The sequence below is a fragment of the Heterocephalus glaber genome, unplaced genomic scaffold (genome assembly GCF_053883595.1).
Source record: "Heterocephalus glaber isolate CG9 unplaced genomic scaffold, H.glaber_assembly_v1.0 deba00001509, whole genome shotgun sequence".
Classification (NCBI taxonomy): domain Eukaryota; kingdom Metazoa; phylum Chordata; class Mammalia; order Rodentia; family Bathyergidae; genus Heterocephalus; species Heterocephalus glaber.
The window spans coordinates 44993663-45011706 of record NW_028258325.1 but is presented as its reverse complement, the minus strand read 5'-3'; the positions used below and the strand labels follow the sequence as shown (position 1 = coordinate 45011706).

Here is an 18044-nt window from a genome sequence, read left to right as displayed (position 1 = left end):
CTCTTTGAAAATAATTATAATTGTAAAAAAAATAGAACTACCTCTGAGAATGTCTTACGAGCCCAAGGCACTCAGGTGCTAGTGTACAGAATTAATGTGATTCTAGCCAGGAGTGGAGACAGATGTTGCTTTAGTAATTCCAACTAGCCTGTTACTGGTGAATGCTTGATTCTTTCTGGGCTTTGTGAAATGCTGAAAAGGAAAAGAGGAAATCTCTTTCTAATGGAGTTTCAGGTTGAAGCCAAATTAATTATTTTATTTATTTATAAAATATTTTAAAATGAGAAAAAAATATCCATAATTCTGCAATGGGACCATCTTGAGAAGAGTGTCTCCTTTGTTCTCTCCCATGATCTGTTCCAGAAGCAACTGTTATAAGAAAATGGTATGTATTTCTCCCACTCGTTTCTTTTCTTAATGATGCAATTATATTTATACCTACTTTCTTAAACAAAATGGAATTCAATTTGCAATTTTTTACTTGAATTTCCATGTCAGCATCTAGAGTTCTTCCTTTTTAAAAATGGTTAGAATGAGATATACACAAATGTCAAATGATCCCATCACTATGGAAAACATCAACTATGAAGTTATACATACATCTAATACATAACCCACCAATCCCATTTCTAGCTGATTATTCCAGGAAAATGAAAATGCATCCACACAATGGGTATATAAAATTTATAGCACTCTTATTCATTGTACTCCTCCCACTCTGAGAAAACAACATAAATGTCTATCCACTGGTGGATAGCAAAGAGAATTTGTGGTATATCTATGCTACGGCACACTAGTCAGCAGCAAAAAGCAACAAAACATAAATATGCACAATGACACTGATGACTCAGGAGTTCCAGATCGAGCGAGGTAACTCCAGTATGAAAGTTTACGTACTATATTTTTATCTCTGTGATGTTTTAGAAAAGTTAAAACCATAAGTCGCTCTGTGGTTCTGAGGCTGGAAGAAGAAATATAAGGGTAGGGGTGATTGAAAAATTCTTGATTGTTCACAGCTGTATACAGCAAAATTTATTGTAGAGTTGGTGACTATGTAAACTACACTTCAATAAACTAAAAATGAAAAACATCTACAAATGGTTGGCATTTGGCAAAGGTTACTATGTGGTACTTTTAAGCACTTTTCACTTTTCACATGTTAATTTACTTTGATCTTCACAAAGAATGACCTTGGTAACCACTGTTAGTCCCATTTTACAGAGGGAAGAGACTGAGGCCTTGAGAGCTAAAGAAATTTGTCTAGTATCACCCAACATTGATGCAGTTATCATTCCAGTTCAGGTAATTTGACTCCATCATCCACAAAATTCAGCTTTGTTGCCCTACAACTGGGACCTGGGTTTGCAGCTTCTACACGTGGATGGAACACAGTTTAGTCAGCCATTTCACTTGTTTTCTTCTTTGCTGTTTTGGTGATTAATGAATATTCTTGTACATGTATCTTCATTTACTTGTGCTTTTCCTTGAGTGGCTATTTCCTAGAAATAGATTGTTGGATCAAATAATAGGTCTATATAAAGTTTCGATTAAATTGTCCTTCTACGCATCTGCTAGGTGTCGAACACAGTCCCCTCTTCGCCACACATTTAACATTAATGGTGCTGTGGTTTAGATAAATGTTCCCCCAAGGCCCCTAGGCTAAGGGTTTGGTCCCCAGCTTGGGCTAACAGTTTCTGGTGGAAATGCTGAGAGAGGCCTGATGGGGTTACCCACGGGGCACGTGCCCCAGAAGGAGGTCGTGGGAGCCCAGTCTCTTCTTTTGCTCTCATATTTTCTGGCAATTTAGTGAGCTGCATTCTTCCACACTGCGCCCCATCACGATAAGCTGCTGCAGGCTCAGGGCAATGTGGGCTCTTGGTCATGAACTGAAACCTCGAAAACTGTGAGCCAAAATAAACATTTCTTTCCTTATAAGTATTTGTCACAGTCATAGAAAGCTGACTGCAACACTCAGCCCCATGAACAGATGTATTATGAGTGTATTAATTGTGGTGGTTAAGTGACTTGTCCTAAATCCCAACTCAGGTCTCCCGACTTCGTGTCCTTTGTGAATTCTGCTATATATTAGCTATTTGTTCTGTAATAATAACGGGAGCTTTGGTGATTTATTCTTGGGATCCAGAATTTAGGCCAAAAAATACCAAATCAGTCATTGCCATATGGTCTCTGCTGTCTCTCAGTCAATGAAGATTTGTGCTCCTAGAAAAAAAAGCCAAATATTCTTTGGAGCTTAATGTTACTAGACTGTATTGGTATTGAAAAATGATTTCTATACTTTTAATTATCAAGCATTTTAACATGTTTCCTATTAAAGAATAAACTGTGTATACTTTCTTACCAAGTACTTGCTTGATGGATAGTCTAAAAAGGGGAATCATAGCTTTACCTGATGTATGAACACAGTCTAGTCATGAGATGATTAATAGACAAAGGTATAGATTTCCCAGGTTTCTTCTTCCTTTCCTTCAGTTTTTTGTCATGCCATTGCTCTGCTGCTCACTGGCGAGTTAACCTCAGGGAAGTGGCTTTCTCATTTTAATCCAAATATCCTCATTTGGAAAATGCGAGTAGCAAAGTATCTCATTCTGTAGAATTGTAAGGAATGAATCAAATGAATCAAGCTTGACATCTGACATCCTATCTGGCATAGAGAAGGTCTGAATAAATGTTAGCTGGTTGTAGTGGCAGGAGCACAAGACACTGTCAAGACTGGACAATTAGCAATCAGGCTGGGTACAGTGTGTAGTCCATGTGAAGATTTCCAAAAGAGCATATGGAACCAACTTCTAGGGAATAGAATGAGATTTATTTAATAGTTGGATGGGGTGAGGTGAGGAGAATCTTTTTAAAAAAAATTTTATTTTATTGGTACATTTTAGGTATACAATATAATGACATTCATCATTGGAAATTTGTACCTTTGCATAATCTCTCTTGGTTCTTATTTTTTCCCCCTTCCCCTGGTCTCCCTTCAACCCCTCCACCCCTCCCTATCTATAAAGACTTTGTTTCCATTTTTTCATTTTTTCATATTATTTCCATTCCCTTCTTTCCTTTCCCCTACCCTTCCCACTTCTCCTTCCCCTTTGCCCCTTTTTTTGAGGAGAGGAGAATCTAACGAGATGAAAGCAGGACACCACCAGCCAGCCCTTTAAATTGGGTCCCATTTAAAAACCCTCTTCCTGTTCTATGGCTTCTCTGAACACTTCTTGGTTTGTTTTTTCTCAGATAGCTCCTCTACCTCCTCCTGCCTTTGAAGTTCTATCTCTAATCTCTTCCATTTCTCATCTTTAGTCTCTTTCTGGCTACCTGTTTATGCTTAGGTAAGTGCAGAGTGCTATTATGCTATACAGAAGAATAAATTTAAGTCATTTGCAGGAAAATGGATGCACCTTGAGACCATAATGTTAAATGAAATAAATCAGACACACAAGCTTATATACTACATGGTTTCCGTTATATGAGAAACCCAAAATACAAATAAAAAGTAAAATAAACCATAGATAATAGGAAAGAGGGAGATAGACCTTTTGCAAATGGGAAAGGGACCAAGAGAGGGAGGGGAAGGGAAAAGATGGGAAGGGGATGAAAAAAGAATCAAGATATGTTATACACATATGCCAGCTTCCCATGAGAAAATGTGATAATTATGTACTAAACATGTACTAATAAAAAATAAAAATTGAAAAACAAGAAATTTCAGAGTGACTGGAGATAAATGAGGAAAAAGATATTTATGTTTTGGCAGATAGAAGAGATGGTTGGGGTCTTGACTGACTTGAGAACGGGGTCAGGGAAAGAAGGCATTCAAATTAAAATGGCATCGGTACATTCAGCTTTTGACATTGGCTTTTTTAGTTCTCAGTTAATTGAATCTTTTTTGCCAAAATGATAAAATGCTCCCCTTCTGCACTCAGGGTAAGTTGATAGGAATTAATTTGACTCTGTGACGTGTATTGAGGTGCATATGGCCCAAAGCCCTATCTAGGTATGTGTGGGAGCGATTTCACCAGATTTGAAAGTCAAATTAGCGTTATTGCTTACTACAGTTGTGGAAAGGTTTTATCTGAAAAAGAGGCTGAATCTGTTGGCAAGAAAACAGAAATAAGATTGAGCCATAGCTCCTCATATTCTATGTCCTCTAATAATTAAGAGTTGGCTTTATACCAATAGTGGAGGCGCCTCAGAATTAATATGTGTGAGTTGGAGTGAATTACATTTTGATGCTTAATATTACCTGAAGACAACTATTGAGTCTCTAACACCAGCCAAGAAATCTCATGGAAAAGTTTTTTGTTGATACATTGGCTCCTGTTTTATTGTATTTGGTGCAATGATCCAATGAAAATAATAATTTTTACTTTTCTGGTTTATTTGTGGGTTAGACTTTGAAGCTAAGAAATTCAAGACTGAAAAAGGACAGGGAGCAAAATGGATTAATGAAGGCTTCTCCTGCTCCTCCTGAGTAGAGAATGTTCATGACCTTCAGTGGTTTGGGCTGCCCACCACCCTTCTTCTACATGCAGGATTCATCTCTTTCTTTTGGAGAATCACATCTCTCTGATTCTGATTTTATAATTTGGATAGAGATGGTGCTACCATCTTGGCTCTTTCAGGGGCTCAGTCCAGCCATTGAGAACACCACATCCCTCTGGCCATAGTAATTAATTTTGATCAATGCCAGGCCAAACAGTGACAATTTTGAGCCACTTGTACAAACTTTTAGGAGAGAGATCACTTCTCGTGGGATTGCTAAGCAGGCAGAATGCATATGTAAAGCTACCAAAGGTTATCTTGCTATCAAGGAAAGAGAGCCCCCACCAACCAACATAAGAAAACAAAGAGCCAAGAGATGGATACTAATTCCTAATGATGCCATATAAGTATTTGGAAGTAGCCATACTTGGAGGCAGAACCTCTTGGATATTTGTTAGAACAAATAAATTCATTTGAGTTGGGGGGATTCAAGCCAGCTTGACCTTTTTATTTCCTTTTCAGCCTCTAGTAATTTAAAATCTAAATATTTTATATCTAGAAAAGGAGAAATATATAAATACACATAAATTTATATACTGGAGGAATAAAAAGTTACAATATTTTGTTAATTTTCATGGTATTGAGGCAAGAAAAAATATATCTCAGTGGTGACACTGTTTCCCTGTTGGCGGGTCTCCAAAATATGGCAGGATGAGAAATCATATTTTTCTTTTTCTTCCCTCCCAAATATGTTTCTGACAACCACATGGTGCTCAGATAGCCAGCGCTCATGCACAAATCCCCTGCCTGTCCAACTTATCATATTCATTTATAGCTGTTTTGCAAAGACTAGGTGTCCCTTCTTTCTCCCTCTTTGGTCTTGACTCTACCTCCTTTCTTATCTGGAGCTCTGTGGATGTCACGTTTCTCTTTTCAGAAAAGCATCTCCCACACTAACATGTGAACTACACTGACCTTGCAGATAGCCCTTTCCCTCCAGGGATCCTCTAGGTTCCCAGGGAGGAAAGAGAGGACCTGGAAGGAATGTGGTGGTAATCTACAAAAAGAGAGAGAAATGAGACTCTGGAGACCAGAAATGGCAGAAAGAGGTTGACTTTAGTCCTATTTTGGAAGAATCACTTTTCCCAGTGAACCAAGCTGATGTCACTTATTTGTGACAGCTTTGTGATAAGATTTGAAAAAGTCAGATCTTTGACACATGGTATGGGATTGTAAAATAAAGCTAGCCCAATGTCAAGAAAACATTGAAATGGGAATTCCCTAACTCTAGATGTCTCACTTTGCACTATAGGAAAATCATGCTTATTGATAAGGATTTATTTCATATCCTGCACCAGTTTACAATTATCAGGTGAAACCATCCCGTGATTTGGGGCAATCTGAGTGGCTGTGGAGAGCAGGCAGCCAGCACAGTTGGGGGGAGAGAACTGGGTGGAGTCTGAGTGGCTGCCTGCTTGAAGGACACCCCATTGCTCAGCCTGCTGGAAATACATTTGTGCCTGGTGAGAGACCTTGTCTGTGCTGCCAGATCTTCAGTACTTCACAGGGAGGCTGAACATCCAGAGCTCATCAGTTTGCAGCCTCTGCCTCCTAGCAATAACATCAGTGATTGCTTCAGATGGGTTGAGATTTGAGTTGTGTTTAGATCTTACTCATTTCAGTTTCAACAGAAGCCTAAACGTTGTGGTTTGGAGCACGTGGTTTGGTGTCAAGTTGACCTGGGTTTGTGGCCTGGCTTTGCTACCTACTATGTCACGATCTTTTCTGAGGAACTTAATGTCTCTGAATTTCAGTTTCCACATCTGGAATACATGGTTGCAGATTCCACACATGGCTCAAGAGTGGGGCTGGGGAGGAGGAGATGTTGAGGTTGAAGGACATGATGCTTTCAAAGCTTTACCACAGTGACTGTGTACAAGTGTAAGCTTTAAAAGATGTTAGTAGAATTCTATGAGTAGAGTTGGTAGAAGACCATCTGAGATATTGTCTTTGTATTTTCCAAAACATAAAGCCAGAGAGACAATGTAATGCAATTGTTAAGAGCACAAATCTTAGAGTCACATCCTATTCCTTTTCTAGCCACAAGGCTTTCACCTCAATTTTCTCATGTAGATCTATCTAGTCGTGCTATCTCCTAAAGGGCTGTGAGGCAGATAAAATGAGATAGCATGTGTAACGAAGTTAACATTTTTGTGGCATTTAACCCAGAGCCTGACACATAGTAAGAAGCATGTGTGTGAAAGGTTACAATACTGTTATTGCAGTAAAGTTTTAACAGCTCTTGTGCCTTTGTATTTGAGTAAGACTGGTCCACATACATACCCTGGAACTTACAGTGTACATTACTCAAACTGTAATGATACCTGACTCAATTACTTTCATGCTTAGAAAGGTGGAAATTTGCCTGCTATTATAAAGGTCACTTCAAATCCACAACAAAAGGTATAAAAATGAAAGAAGAGAGAAATCATGTGAAATTCTTTAAACATAGGTTTTACAAAAATGACCTAGAAGAAAGTCAGGTATGTCAGAAAATAACTTGCTGAAGTCCCGTTTCATGCAATGCCCATCGCTAGACCTGGAAACAGAGCTAAAACAACACCTGGTGAAGGTAAGCCTCTTTTCTTGAAGCCAACACTTAGGCTCATGCGTGCTGGCCTCTGGCAGGTGTAGGGCACTGCATGGCTCTTTTTCTGCTCTTGGAGGTTACCAAGTAGTGCCAAGAGTACAGGGAATAAGGACCAGTACTGAGTTCAGAAGTCTTAGGCTGTGAGCTGAGCCCCCCAGGGCACGGGCGGCCTAGGGAGGCAGCCAGGTGGCACTGGGACCCAGTACTGTGGGAACAGGGAAGGTGGTGGTGGTGGTGGTGGTGCTAGCTGGGTTCTCCTAAAATTGAGGAAGCTGCAAAACTAGATCTCGATTTCATGGGTGTCGGAAAGAAGAGACTGACACCTTGGCTGACACCCTCAGTTCACCAAGCATGGGCAAGAGCCGGAGGAGAGTAGAGAGGCAAGAGCAGGAGCTGGGGCTGCAGCTTCCTGAGGAGCAGGACAGTGCCCAAGGGGGAAAGGCGCTTCCGCCCGCAGGGGACGCTCCGCCTACGCCAGGTGAGGCCCGGGACACCTGTGCCCAGCGCTCCTCCTGGCACAGACTGCTACTGAGGCAGCAGCTCAAAACCCTAATGGCACAGGGAAGGACAGCCTCATCTCGCTCTGCACAGGAGGGTTGCGCGCTGGCTTTCTGCTTCTTGTTACAACGCCAAGCCCAGGGTCGGGCTAAACTGCCTGATCCAGGAAGGACGGGAATTAAGAGACATGAGAAGTTATGGAATCAGCTGCGATGTGATTAAAGCAGGCACTTTTCAGCTCCGAAGAGGCCAGGAGGGTGTCTGCCCAACCCCTTGGTAGCAAGTGTTTGAAAATGTACAAATATTTCATGTATGATGAAATGTACTTCTGATGAATGGAGATTCTCCACTCGACAGTTACACTGAAGCATGCTGTGAAATGTAAAGGCTGCTCTTGAACTCGGCCAGAATGGGTGACAGTCAGTGGGTTCAATTGTGGAGTGACCTTAGGTGAGTAGTCATGTAACTTCTGTGAAATTTCTTTTTTTACTGCTGAATTCTACAAGACATTTAGAGAGGAACTGCTGCCACTACTGTTTAAACTCTTCAATGAAATTGAAAGGGAAGCAATACTCGCAAATTCATTCCTGGAAGCAAGCATCACCTTGATCCCCAAAGCAGAGAAAGACCCAACTGAAAAAGAGGACTATAGGCCAATCTCACTAATGAACATAGATGCAAAAATCCTTAATAAGATAATGGCAAACAGAATGCAGAAGATCATCAAGAAGATCATACACCCTGATCAAGTGGGATTCATCCCAGGGAGGCAGGGATGGTTCAATATATGCAAATCAATCAATGTAATACACTATATGAATAGAGCCAAGGACAACAACCGTATGATTATCTCCATAGATGCAGAAAAAGCATTTGACAAAATCCAACATGCAGTTTTGATAAAAACCCTGCAAAAAATTGGAATAGATAGTCTTTACCTCAAACTGATAGAAGCCATCTATGAAAAACCAACAGCCAATATCATACTAAATGGTCAAAAACTGAAATCCTTCCCACTAAAATCAGGAACAAGACAAGGATGTCCACTGTCACCACTCTTGTTCAATATAGTTCTGGAAACATTACCCATGGCAATTAGACAAGAGAAAGAAATAAAAGGAATAAAGATAGGTAATGAAGAAGTCAAATTGTCATTATTTGCAGATGACATGATACTCTATATAGAAGGCCTCAAGAACTCCACCAAAAGTCTTCTAGATTTAATAACCAAATTCAGTCAAGTAGCTGGTTACAAGGTCAACACAGAAAAATCCATAGCTTTCTTCTACACCAATGACAGACTCACTGAGAGAGAAATAGGGCAAATAATTCCCTTCACAATAGCATCCAAAAAACCGAAATACCTAGGAATCAACCTAATGAAAGAAATCAAAGACCTCTTCTCTGAAAACTATGGCACTCTGAAAAGAGAGATTGAAGATGATATCAGAAAATGGACAGACATCCCCTGCTCCTGGGTAGGAAGGATTAATATAGTGAAAATGGCCATACTTCCAAAACAGCTATGTAGATTTAATGCAATTCCAATTGAGATCCCAGCAGCATACTTCATGGACCTTGAGAAAACAATCCAAAACTTCATTTGGAGCAAGAAGAGACCCAGAATAGCAAAAGCAATTCTAGGTAACAGAGACATGGCAGGGGGTATCACAATCCCCAACCTGCAACTCTACTACAAAGCTACTGTGATAAAAACAGCATGGTACTGGCAAAGAAACAGACCTGAGGACCAGTGGAACAGATTAGAAGATGCAGAAACAACACCAGACACACTCAGCCATCTCATCTTCGACAAAGAAGCCAAACACCCTCACTGGAGGAAAGATAGCCTCTTTAATAAATGGTGCTGGAAAAATTGGGTTTCAACTTGCCAAAGATTAAAACTAGACCTATATCTCTCACCATGCACTAAACTAAAATCAAAATGGATTAAAGATCTAAATATTAAAATAGAAACTCTGAACCAGTTGGAACAGAGGTTAGCTAGAACCCTTGAAGACATTGGTGTAGGAAAAGATTTTATGAACAAAACCTCAGTTGCCCGTGAACTAGCACAAACAATCAACAAATGGGATCTCTTCTTCTTAAAAGGCTTCTGCACAGCAAGAGAAACCACCAGCAGTGTGAAGAGACAACCCACAATGTGGGAAAAAATTTTCACCTGCTCTTCCTCAGACAAAGGTCTACTATCTCGAATCTATAAAGAACTTAAAAAGATCAGACCTCCCAAATTTAAAGACCCAATCCAAAAATGGGCATCTGAAATGAACAGACATTTCTCAGACAAAGAAGTAGAAATAGCAAATAAATACATGAAAAACTGTTCAACATCACTGGTCATTCGAGAGATGCAAATGAAAACAATGCTGAGATTTCACTTCACTCCAGAAAGAATAGGTGCTATCATGAAATCAACCAATAACAAATGCTGGCGTGGCTGTGGGGAAAGAGGAACCCTGCTCCACTGCTGGTGGGAGTGTAGACTGGTGCAACCACTGTGGAAATAAGTATGGAGAGACCTCAAAGAACTAGGACTGGAAGTCCCATTTGACCCCACTATTCTACTGCTGGGGATCTTCCCCAAAGAATTAAAAGAATCATACCACATTGACATATGTGTGCCCATGTTCATAGCAGCACAGTTTGTAATAGCTAAAACTTGGAAACAGCCCAAATGCCCATCAACTGGAGACTGGATAAAGAAAATGTGTTTTTTTTAATAAATGGAGTACTACTCAGCCATCAAAAATGTGTAATTAGAGACATTTCTAGCTAAGTGGATGCACATTGAGGTGATACTTTTAAGTGAAATAAATAGGACACACATGTGTAAATACCGAATAGTTTCTCTGGTGTGAGAAACTGAAAGTGTAAATAAGGACTAAATGTATAATAGGTAATGTGAGCTGGGAAGAAAAGGGGCAAAGGGGAAGGAAGTGGGAGGGCTAGGGGAAAGGATAGAAGGGAATGGGATTAATATGAGAAAATGGAAAAATAGGAACAAAATCTTTGTAAATAGGGAGGACTGGAGGGGTTGAAGGGAGGGCTGGGCAAGGGTGAAAAATAAGAACCAAGAGAGACTATGTAAAGGTGCAAATTTCCAAGGATGAATGTCATTATATTGTATACCTAAAATGTACCAATGATTAGAATGAATAATCGATAATGCAAAATAGGAAGAAAAGGTCCAAAGGGGTAGGGGTAGTGGGAGGGGCAGTGGAAAGGAAAGAAGGGAAAGGTTAAATGATGAGAAATGGAAAAAATGGAAATAAAGTCTTTGTAAATAGGGAAGGGTGGAGGGCATGAAGGGAGGGCTAGGATTGGGGAAAAAATAAGAACCAAGATGCATTATGTAAAGGTACAATTCCCAGTGAGCAATGTAATTGTGTTGTATACCTACAATGTACTAATAAAAGAATTTAATAAAAAAAAAAAGAAATTTCTTTTTTAAAAAAAATTTATTTTTGCCGGGGATTTAGCTCAGTGGTTTTGCCGCCTGCTGTGCAAGCACAAGGACTCGAGTTCGATCCCCGGTACAAAAAAAAAAGAAAAGAAAAAATTTATTTATTAGTACGTTTGCAATACAGAATGTTTCCATTCCTTGTGTGGAATTGGTACATGCCCATAACACATCTTCATTCCTTTCTTCATCCCCTTTCCCTCCTCTCCCTCCCTCTCTTTCCATTTCTTGATGCCCTTCCCTTTTGAGAAAGACCTATCTCCCTACTTCCTATTATCTATCTTTTATTTCGTTCTTTATTTGTAATTTGAGTTTCTCATATAAGAGAAACCATGTGATATTTAAGCTTCCGTGTCTGATTTATTTCACTTTACATGGTCTCAAGGTGCATCGATTTCCCCACAAATGACTCGTTTATCTTTATGGCAGAATAGTACTCCATTGTATATAAACATCACGTTTTCTTTATCCATTGTTATGGCTTATACCTAAATGTCCCCCAAAACCTCATATGTTCATAGATTGGACTTTTGGGAGTGACTGGATCATAGTGATTGATAGTGGATTAGTCCACTGATTAGTTTAGTATAATTTTGGGTGTGAATAGTGGATTTACTGTAGAGAGAAGACCCACCTTGGGTGTGGATGGCACCAACCAATAGGCTTGCAGGCTGAATGGAATAAAAAGAGAAAGAAAGAAATCATGCTGTTTCCTTCCTGCCACACCATGAACTCTTTCTCTTCTGTCATGCTACCCTGTCTTGTGGTTCATGGACTGAAACCTCTATAAACTATGACCCAAAATAAACCTTTCCTCCTTTAACTTTTGGGCATTGAGTATTTTGTCCCAGGAATGCAAAGTAACCAAGACTTTCATTCATCTGTTGATGGACATATAGGCTGCTTCCAAGATTTAGCTATTATTAGTTGTGGTTCTATAAATATGGGCATGCATGTATCATTGTAATATAATGCCTTTAACTCTTTCAGAAAGATACCTAGAAGAGGGATAGCTGGGTCAAATGGAATTTGTAGTTTGCTTTTTGAAGAATCTCTTTCCTCTTTGAAGTGAAGATGACAGTAACTTTACCACCAGGTTCTGGTGATTGTCAAATGAAATGATTTCCGTAAGTGCAGGTTCTTTATAAATGATCAAGTATGGCATAAATATTAGTTATTATTGAATAAAATTCCATTTCATTCTTCATCTGCTGTCTGATTCCTCTCATGATTTTGGTTCAACATGGAGAGCTGAATAATTATTTAGATCATTCTGGGAAATTTTTATTGAAAATGACCTTTATTGTAGGGAGCTATCTATATGATTTCATCACGTGGACAGCTGGTCTGAATAACATGAGCTTCTTACATCATTTTATCAATGGTTTTTGTTTTTGAGACAGGGTATATAGTTCAGGCTGAGCTTGAACTCATGATCCTCCTTCCCTAGCCTCCTTAGTGCTGGGATTACAGGCATGAGCTTCTGTGTTTGACTGTTTATCAATGGGTTTAGGAGGCTTGGGGATATATTACCAACACATCTTCAACTGTTTGCTTCATTTTCTCCATGATCATGTGTCAACATTCTATTTTTTTAACTATGGAAAACACATCAGTTTTATGATGAATTGGCTTTGTTTCCATGTGATCTCCTATACCCAATTCATTATTATTTAGAACTGTAATTAACCACTGTTAAACAATTTAATAGTGTTTTTCATAGTTCAAGCTAAGATTAATTTTATTCAGCAGGGAAATATGATTTCAGTATTTACTTTATCTGAGGTCAGGTTATTTTCAAATAGTTGAAATAATTAAATATATTAAATATGTACTTAAACTTGAGAGCTCTAAAGAGAGAAAAAGCCCTCCTGAAACAATGACATTATAGAATTTAGAGGAAGAAAAAGCCCAAAGCTGTATTTCAGGAAAAATAAATATACTTTAACTGAAATAATTTATAAGTTTAAAGAACTGACCTTACAGCTTGAGTCCTATATCATTATAATCTCATTTCAAGAAGATCCAAGGAACTATTTTCTCCCTTACTAGAAGTCTAATGATGCACAGTGTCTCCATATGGTTGTAAAAGTATAATCATATAGTTCCTCTTATTACTTTAATTTACTACCTGTACATTATTCTAACTAAAAAGACAGTCCTAAGAGGTAAGTTTATATGACCATTTTTATACCCCTTCATCCAACACCTACCACAGAACTGAGCAGGAAATAACTCATAATGTACACATTTGACTCCATTAATTGTACAGATGCTTTTGTTGTACTGTAATTTGTTGCATTTGAGCCAAATAATGTTATCCCTAAGTTAGCTAAATACTTCACTGTCAAGTTGTACTCTTTGTAAGTTTAAACTTCTTATAAATTACTTTGGGATGCAGACTTCTGCATCCACTTACCATTTTTAATATAAGACCAAAAGAATAAAGTCTCATTGAGATAAAGTCTTGTTGAGATGAGTTCAGTATGGCACTCATTCTGAGCAAGTTTGAAGAAATAAAGCTGGAGAAATCCTTTGCAGTTGTGCCCTGCCAACATACCCTCTGTCAAGGTCAGTTGGTTAGAAAGAGCAACTTCTCATGATCCATAACACAGCAGGGTAACTATGGTTGATAACAATTAACTGGATATTTCAAATAGCTAGCAGAGAGAAATTTGAGTGTTCCCAGCACAAAGAAATTATAAGTATCTGAGGGGATGGCTATGCCAATTGTGCATTTTATATATGTATTTAAATGTCACACTCTACCTTATAAATATGTACAATTACAATGTGTCAATTAAAAATTACTTTACCCCATACCCATTGTTATTTTCTTTGTGTTTTGTTCTGAGCTCTCTAGGTACCCATGTCTTCCAAGGAAGCCATCTTTGAAGACATTTAGCCCCAACCTTAATCTGCAAAAGGGGAGAAAGTAAGAATGATGGTTCTTTTATCACTGATCATTTTGGTAACATCAAAGGATTAAGGGAAGTGTTTTTTTCTGGACCTCTCACCTACTTCTTTTGTCCCTTCCTCTTCACTCTCCATAAAGCTTATCTGGGAAACCAGGCACCATTTGCCATGTCACCGTAAGGTGTGTGTAATGCATGCTCTGATAGGTTTCTGTTTATAACACAAATACATGGAGTTGTCATTGAAGCAGGAATTGCTTGCTATCAGGAGCAGCATCCTGCATCGCAGGGGATTCCCTAGGCTGGTCTGTCTTTTTAATATAACTTGTCTTTCCCCTTTAATATCTATATCTTTGTTTGTGAGAGATTTCCCACTTTCTTTTAATGCTCTCACTGTCCATTTTCTTTTCTAATCTCAGCCAATTTGTACATAAATTTGTGTTTTATTCTTGAAAAATCTCTTTCAATTTCAGGGGGGTAGAGGTAAAAACAAAATGAAACGGAAAGCTGTTCAGATAACCCAGGAGGATTTTAAAACCCCTTTGTTATAACAATCCTTTTATGTTTGAAATATTTATTGGGCCTCTTCCTGGTCACCATCGGAAGGGAAACCCGAATTGGTGCCCTCTAAACTGCTTGGGAAGACAGAAGAGAACATGTTTACAAGTTAAGATGATGCTTGATCTTGGAACGACAGGAAATGATTTTGCAAATGCAGATAAACTATTTTATCCTAGAAAGCATGTGTGCCAAACACAGTTTAAAGTAAACACACGAGAATCCCTATGCTGTGCCCATGGTAGAGTGTTGGGAGAAGCTAACATTTCTCAAATTAAGGACAATGTGGTGACATAGTGGCCTGAAAGTGACTTGTTTTGCCTGTGTATCTTTGCAGATATAAGCACTTAGATTTCTGTAATGGAGGAGTTCTTGGCAAAATAGTAGAATTTGTTCCAATGGGTGAATGAACAAATGAACGAACAAATGAACGAATGAATAAAATAACTGCTTCCACATCCTGTAGCTTCTGGAGTTTGCATTCTCATTCCAAAAGGTGGAGGTGGCTTGCAGTGGGCTGCAGCAGATTTGATCTCTGCTTTTGATACTGTTTGGTACTATAGTTTGCTTCTGAACAGGGTGGAACTTATTTCTTACTTCCAATCTTCATCTAGCATCTTTTTAAAGTAATTTAAAGTTTATATAGATAAATATTGTGCATAGGATGATTTTAAAGTTTGTATAGAAGAATACTATGAGAAATTGACAAAAAAAGTTTGAAAAAGGATTAAAGAAAGGGAATTGCCCCCTAGACTTTACTATTTGCTATAAAGCTAATAATAAAAACAGTGTGATGTTCATATATAGATCAATGAAATACAATGCTGGAACAGATCTAAGTAGTATACATGCTAACTTTATATTGTGAAATGGGGCATTTTTGATTGAAAATATTGGTACTTTTCAGTTAGATTAGTTAATGGTTAGCATTTAGTGAGCACTTACTATATGGCACAAACCATTCTAAGAGCTTTTCGTGTATTAACTCAATCCTCAAGGAAATCCTTTGAGATAAATGCTATTATCACCCCCTTTTGCGGATGAAAACTCTGAAACACAGGGAGGTTTAGTAGCTTGTCCAAAGCCAAACAACTGATAAATAGGTAGAGCCAACCTTTGAATCCAGGCAATAAACTCAGATCATAACCTATTTCATACTACCATATATACAAACTTTCCTTCTAGATGTATTAAGCATCTACATGTTTAAAATAGCATCTTTATAACGTCACTGGGAGATACTAATTGGAAGACAATTGAGAGGAACATTGATATAATCTTGAAATTAGAAACAACTTTTTAAGCAAGCTAAAAATCCCAGAAAACATGAAGGAAAACATTGATCTGACAGTGAGAAAATCAGGAACCTCTGGTAGCATGGTTATGGTTTAGATCAGGAATGCTCCCCTCAGGCTTCATGTGCTCATGGGGTGGGAGTTGGAAGATGACTGAATTTTGGAGATGCTGTACCTGGCTTGCTGTTGGGAGGTGAGTTTGGTCAGAAGAAGCAGGTCCTGGTATATCTCCATTCCTGGCTCCTCCCTTCTCTTTCTGTTCCGGCCATCACTACATGAGCAGCTTTCCCCAGGCCAGGACCTTCTGCCAGGCTGTTCTTCCCTGGAGCCATCCAACCATGGATTGAAACTTCTGAAACTTTGAGCCAAAATTAACCTCTCTTCCCTTAAGTAATGAGCATTGGGTATTGTGTCCTGGTGACGGGAAAGTGACTAAGGCATATAATATCATTACAAAATCAAAGTCCAATGATTAACCACGAGGAAATATATAAAACTTATTTGATAGAAGAAGGATTTAATCTGTAGTGGACAAAGAAATTCTATAAATCACATTAAAAATAGCCTAATTAAAAAATGAGCAATAAAAATAAACAGGCAACTCACAAAAGAGAAAACTCAAATAGTTAAGAAAGGTATAATGGTGGCAAGAAGTATGGTGCTAATAGGCTTTTAGAGAAACCCTCCACTTTTCTATTCAAGTTTAAATTGGCCTAGGAACTAAAAATCTCAATCCACATCCCAACTTTCCTGTCACCACACCACTTACCATCTCAATCCCTTTTTGAGATGTAGAAGTTCCTTGTGCCCTAAACAGAGGTTCTTACAAATGCCTGGAACTATGAGGTGGGCAGTGTTTAGGGAGGGGGATGTTGAAAGTGCATTCTTGTGAATGACTTGGCAATGATTTCCTGTTAATACTGTGTTTTTCAAAATAAAAGGGACTTTGTACCTCTTAGCCATCTCATCTTCTGACCTCTTCCCTCTCCACCCCTACTCTCCCCTAGCCCTAGACAAGCATTAGTCTACTTTCTTTATATATGTAATTATCTGTTTTGAATTCAAACATGAATTCTGGTTCCATAAAAACAGAATTATACAAAATTTTGTCTTTGTAACTGGCTTCTTCCCTTTAACATAATGTTTTCAAGTTTTCTATAGCATGAATCAATGCTTCTTTTTTTATTACTTCCAAATAATGTTCTTTTCCATGGATAATAGACTATTTTTTATTTATCCACTCATCAGTTGAGGGATATTTGGGATATTTCCACTCTTTGACTCTGATGAATAATACTGCTATTAACATCCTTTTTATATACTAGCTTCAGTTAGTATATAAATTGCAGAACATAGAAATTATTAGAGATGTTTAAGAGGAGTTAAGTGACTTAAAGCAAAAAAAATCCTGATTAGTGAGCGATAAGAACTAGATTTTGATCTTTTTATTTAATATTGTTACATTTATTTTTGATTTTTAATCGTTTTGTCTTAAACATTTTTAATTTCTTTACACATGCATTCACACATATACATTAGTGTCCATTAATGTAATTATGAGCATGTTACTTTCACTATATACATTTTTAGTTTTTCTTTTCCTTTTTTGCAATCATTTTCTTTCTGCCTTCTGCATTACCTTTATTCCTCTCTCAAGTGACTAACAATCTAATATTCACTTATAATTTCTCCATGATAATATAATCCCATACAGACATGAAATTTCTTCCAAATCAACTGATATACTTTTACTTCATTATTTTAAATTCCTTCATAATACTCAATGATGTGGATATTTTATAATTTATTGAGCCAATTGGTGAGTTGTCATTGATTGTTTCTGGTCCTTAATTTAGTGTGTTGATGGACAACACTACTGTTAACATCTATTCAACAAACTAGTGGCACTGACCTCATCTAAGTGTATTTTAGATATGCAGAGTCTCAACTTTCATCCCAACCTGCTGAATCAGAATTTGTGTTTTCACAACATCCCCAGGATATTTATACTGACATTGAAGTTAGTACTGACCCTGACCTAGGACATTGCTACTAGTGCTGCCATTTCTACCATCAGAATGCAAGCACTGAAATTCTGGGGTCAAAGCAGAGCATACTTTTAATTTTAATAGATGCGTTTGGAGACTGCT

At 38.1% G+C, this 18044-nt stretch overlaps 1 long non-coding RNA gene across 1 annotated transcript; it reads right to left on the bottom strand.

Moving 5' to 3' along the window:
• Positions 1-316: 316 nt before the first annotated feature.
• LOC147825153 (uncharacterized) lies at positions 317-16238 on the bottom strand. The gene is made up of 3 exons (XR_015441367.1): positions 16070-16238; positions 11761-11797; positions 317-2807 (listed from the first exon to the last, which is right to left on the bottom strand). It is a non-coding gene; the product is annotated as an uncharacterized LOC147825153 (long non-coding RNA).
• Between the last annotated feature and the right edge of the window lie 1806 nt (positions 16239-18044).